We start from the raw sequence: 6,000 nt of genomic DNA on the forward strand, positions 1-6,000 counted from the left end.
ACATTCAATCAATTTCTTTTCCTTGGGTCCACTGGCAGCATTATTTACCCAGTCCACCTGCAGATTGAAGTCCCCAATGATCACTGTGACCTTGCCTTTCTGACATGCACTTTCTATTTCGTGGTACATGTTGTGCCCCTGGTCCTGACCACGGTTAGGAGGCCTGCACATAACTCCCTTATGTTTTTTTTTTGCCTTTGTGGTTCCTCAACTCTACTCACACAGACTCCACATCATCTGACCCTATGTCGTTTAGTGCTATTGATTTAATTTCATTCCTAATTAACAAGGCAACCCCGCCTCCTCTGCCCACCTCTCTGTCTTATCGATAGGTTGTGAATCCCTGGATGTTTAAATGCCAGTCCTGAACCCCCTGCAACCACGTCTCTGTGATGCCTACCACATCATACCTGCCAGTCACAATCTGGGCCACAAGCTCATCTACCTTGTTCCGTACACTGCACGCATTTAAATGTAGCACCTTTAATTCTCTATTGACCGTCCCTTTTTGTTTTCATAGTGTGGCGGACCTTGGTTTACTGAGCCTTTCCATACACTGTGTCATATTTTGTGGGGTGGGGACTATCGTAACCTCTCCTGAGTTTTGTCTTTTCGTGATGTTTTGAATTCCTAAGCAGCTACGCTTCCCACTGATTACTCCACCTCTTGGTTCCCAGACTTTCCCTCCCCCGCCCCCCCCAACTCTAGTTTAACGTCCTATTGGCCACCCTATTAACCCTTTTCGCCAGAACACTGATCGCAGCTCGGTTCAGGTGGAGATCACCCCAACGGTATAGATCCCCCTGTCCCAAAACGTATGCCAGTGTCCCATGAAAAGGAACCCCACTTTCCCACACCACTCAAACAGACACGTATTAACTTCCCTTATTCTTGCCTCCCTACGCCAATTTGCACGTGGCTCGGGCAGTAATCCGGAGATTATGACCCTTGAGGACCTGTTTTTTTAATTTGAATCCTAGCTCTTTACAATCTCTAAACAGGTCCTCTTTTCTAGACTTGCCTATGTTGTTGGTACCGACATGGAGCAGAAGAACTGGATCCTCCCCCTCCCTCTCCAGTATCCTTTCAAGCCGGTCAGAGATGTCCCGCACCCTAGCACCAGCCAGGCAACATACCATGCGGGGCTCTTTTTTCTGCTCTCAAAGGATACTATCTATCCCCATGATAATAGAATTCCCTACAACTACAACTTGCGTATTTACTCCCTCCCCTTGAATGGCCTGCTGAACCATGGTGCATTGGTCAGCTGCCTCATCCTTCCTGCAGCCCTGTTCGCCATCCACACAGGGAGCGAGTGCCTCATACCTGTTGGACAGGGTCAAGGGCTGAGGCTCCTGAATTCCTGCCTGCTGGTTCCCTTTACCTGCCTGACTTGCAGTCACACCCTGCTGTCCCTGGCCACTGGCAGAATTTAAACTACTCACTCTGACAGATGTGACTGCCTCCTGAAACACAGTGTCCAGGTAAGTCTCCCCCCTCCCGGATGTGCCTCAGTGTTTAAAGCTCAGACTCCAGCTCATCATCTCGGAGCAGGAGTTCTTCGAGCAGCCAACACTTACTGCAGATGTGGTCGCTGCAGCTCGCAATGGAATCGGCCAGCTCCCACATCAAGCAGCTCAAGCACATCACCTGACCAGCCATTACTAATTAATTAATTAGTTCGTTTAATTTAAGTTTACGAGTTTAGCTGTGTTTTATTAAGCTGGGGCAGATTTGCTATCAACCAATCAGATCACAGCTTCCCTCTGACGTCACTTTTGGAGAAAAAACTGGAAAACAGGAAGTTACCGTTAAGTTTTTATACTCACCCTGTGACTGCTCCTCCTCCGAACGGCTCCCAAAATTAGGCCCGAAGGAAGAGAGAGAATAAAACAGTCGGGAAAAAGCACCTCCTCCCCTCCCCACCCCCCCCCCACCCCCACTCTTCACTGAATTACCTCACTGCACCAAATTACCAAATTCTCACTCTGTCTGTGTCTCACTCACTCAGGCTCTGTCTCCTTGACCAGTGTAATGCTCAGATTCCTCTTCCGTATAAGCTTTCTGATATATCCGTTGATTTCTCCATCTTTCTGTTGTAACTCCGCCAATTTTCCTGAACTAAAAATATCCGCCTCATTCACCACCTGTTCTTGTTCTTTTTCAACCATCTGATCAAAATCGTTTCTGATAATTGCACTTCAACTTCATCTTCACTGTTTGATTTTTCCTCTTGTCTTAACCTGTGACTTTGCGACCGGGTTACAACACAATCCGGAAAAATCCCAGGATATTCGTCCTTCAACCCTTCAGTTGTCTGATTTTTCACTGGATTATCAACCACATTAGGCATCACTTCCACCTGCGAACCAGCTATATCATTACCCAGGATAAACTGTATTCCTGGACAATATAGTTTCTCTATTACTCCTACTACCACTTCACCACTCTTCACTGGACTTACCCACCTTACCTTATATAATGGAACGCTACTCCTCTCACCCTGAATTCCAGATATCACCACCTTTTCTGGCAACATTCTACCCAAACGGCATAATTCCTCATCTCTTACCAATAAAGATTGACTAGCCCCTGTATCTCTTAAAAATGTGACTTCTTTACCCGCTTCTCCTTGTACACATGAGTAAACATTACTGTCACAAGTAAATTCTTTAAATACATCTAGCACCTTCTTAACACTTGCTTGTTGAACAGGCTGTACAATCGTTTGCACCTCCTTCGCTTCCCTTTAGCTTTCCTTCACCACTCTAACAAATCCCACTGTCTTATCCTGTTTTACCACATCAGCCTTCCCAGTGCTTTTCTTCAGGCACCAACACTGTGACTTTACATGGCCTAGTTTATTACAGTGAAAACATTTGAAACTTTTCATTTCTTTCCACCCTCCTGTATTACTTTTTAAATCTGAGGTACACTCTCTTTATTGCCTCCCATCAGACCACCGTTACCTTTACCACTTGAATATTTCTCATGTTCCCAGTTTCTATCCCTCACCGGCTGAAACTGATGTTGGAAACCAACCTTTGATTTATGAACTAATTCATAATCATGCCATTTCTGCTGCTAATCTCGCAGTTTTAACCCTCTGTTCTTCCACATGCGTTCTCACTGCACCAGGAATTGAATTTTTAAACTCCTCCAAAAGTAGAATTTCTCTCAGAGCTTCATACGTTTGGTCTATTTTCAAAGTCCTTATCCACCTTTCAAAATTACTCTGTTTGAACCTTTTAGACTCCATGTATCTTTGACCAAATTATTTTCTTAAATTTCTAAATCTTTGTCTGTGAGCTTCAGGCACTAGCTCATATGCACTTAAGATGGATTTCTTCACCTTCTCAAACGTCCCAGATACCTCCTCTGTTAGTGATGCAAACTAGCCCGACCTACCAGCTTTGTTTGAATCAGTAATACCCACATGTCCTGTGGCCATTTCATTTTTTTAGCTACCTTCTCAAGTGAAATGAAAAAAGTTTCCACTTTTTTCTCGTCAAACCTTGGCAATTCTTGGACATATTTAAATAGAATCCCACCAAGCCTTCGACTATTACGCGCTTTCTCACTATCCTCATCACTATCATCCAACTGTACGTTTCCCTTTACGTCTGCCAATTTTAACTGATTGTCATCTTTCTGATATTCAAACTCCCTCTCTTTACCTTTTTCCCTGATCTGTATCTCCATTTCTTTTTCTTTTTGTTCTGCAAGGGCCATTCATTTTCTTCTTCTTTCTTCTCTCTCCTTTTCTTTTTCCTCTCTCAATCTTTCTCTCTCTTTTTCCTCTCTCTCACTCTCGTAGTCAAGCCGCTTTAAGTCTTTCTCATGTTCCATTTGTTTAATTTGCATCTGAATTTTTGCCATTTCCAATGAGTCAAACTCTATCTCAGGCAACTTTAAATGCTTAACCACTGCCATAATTATCTCATCTTTACGTATTTAGTCACGTAATGTTAACTGCAATGTTTTTGCCAGACCCAACAGTCTGCGTTTAGTCTCTGTCCGTAAGGTACTGCGTGTGACATTCTCCACCCCCAAAAACGTCTGAGCCTCTGAAAGAGCCATTGTTCACAACACTCACCCCACTTGAACTAAAATACCACACCGGAAAAGCAACAATCTTTCACTGTCTTTGAGTTCACAAAAGCCAATGCAATAGATAGATAGACTTTTATCAACATCGAGCCCCTAATTGTTATGGGCGAGGCGTTTTCAGAACCCCAAAATGTACAATGGAGTTCAACCGATCTCCCCCTTTAATGCTATTGATGCTTTTACGAGCACAAGGCTTCGTCCCAAGGTTGGGATTACAATTATGGACACGTGGGTTATTAAACACAAAACAATGTTTATTCCATGAACTGAACTTCACCTCTTAAATAAACTTTGGATCTCTTAACACCCCTTACTTCAAAGATAATCCCGAAAATATTACAACACTAAATACTCCTTCATTTATTCCTTTCAAAATCCATGAGACATAAAACTTTAAAAAGAAACACATCAGGTTAAAGGCTTTACTATTATGAGATTAAATCACCCAAATTGTGCAGATATAGTCTTTCATGGCAGAGATCACAGCAGATCCAGCTCACTGCACACACAGACTCACCCCAAGCTATTTTCTAACTGAAAGTAAACTGCAAAATGGCTGATCTAAAGCCCAGCTCCACCCACACTCTGACATCACTGCACCCACTCACATAACTGGTTGGCAGTTAAGTGTCAGTCACTTAAATCGACCTTGATCTAAAAGCAGGAGGGGGGGGGGGTCAATTCAGGACAGTTTAAAAAGGGCAACTTGTAAACTCAATCCCAGTGAGTTCTCCCAGTGAGCCAGGGAGAAGACAGCCAGAGTGAGGCAGCAAAGAGCGAGTTTGGGAATTTTAATCTAGGTGGGAATTCGAAGCTGGATGGGGAGGAAGTGCTTTTTATCCCTGGTAAGTGACTGGTAAATAGTGTTTCTGTTTTTTTGTTTCTTTTCATTGGATTGGTATATTTATTTATTTTTTTGTGGTTTTTTTTGCTGAAATTGTAGTTGTTGAAGTTAAACGAAGGTTTAAGACATGGCAGGAGATCTCAGACCCGTGTCATGCTCCTCGTGTGCGACGTGGGAGCTCAGGGACACGTACACTGTCCCTGGCTCCTTCACGTGCAAGAAGTGTGTCCAGTTGCAGCTCGTGTTTGACCGCTTGACGGCTGTGGAGCTGCGGATGGACTCACTTTCGAGCATCCGCGCTGCTGAGGACGTCGTGGATAGCACGTTGAGCGAGTTGGTCACACCGCAGGTGAAAGGTACTGGGGGAGATAAAAAATGGGTGACCAAAAGACAGAGCAAGAGTAGGAAGGCAGTGTAGGTGTCCTCTGCGGTCCTCTCCCTGCAGAACAGATACACCGCTTTGGATACTGTTGAGGGAGATGGCTCACCAGGGGAAGGCAGCAGCAGCCAGGTTCATGGCACCGTGGCTGGCTCTGCTGCGCAGCTGGGCAGGAAGAAGAATGACAGGGCTATAGTGATAGGGGATTCAATTGTAAGGGGAATAGACAGGCTGTTCTGCGGACGCAATCGAGACTCAAGGATGGTATGTTGTCTCCCTGGTGCAAGGGTCAGGGATGTCTCGGAGCGGCTGCAGAACATTCTGGGGGGGCGAGGGGGGGGGAGGTGACCTGCCAGCTGTCGTGGTGCACATAGGCACCAACGATATAGGTAAAAAACGGGACGCGGTCCTACAAGCTGCATTTAGGGAGCTAGGAGTTAAACTAAAAAGTAGAACCTCAAAGGAAGTAATCTCAGGATTCCTACCAGTGCCACGAGCTAGTCAGAGTAGGAATGTCAGGATAGAGAGGATGAATACGTGGCTCTAGAGATGATGCAAGAGGGAGGAATTCAAATTCCTGGGACATTGGAACCGGTTCTGGGGGAGGTGGGACCAGTACAAACCGGACGGTCTGCACCTGGGCAGGACTGGAACCGATGTCCTGGGG

This window comes from Scyliorhinus torazame, chromosome 12, assembly GCF_047496885.1.
Source record: "Scyliorhinus torazame isolate Kashiwa2021f chromosome 12, sScyTor2.1, whole genome shotgun sequence".
Classification (NCBI taxonomy): Eukaryota; Metazoa; Chordata; class Chondrichthyes; order Carcharhiniformes; family Scyliorhinidae; genus Scyliorhinus; species Scyliorhinus torazame.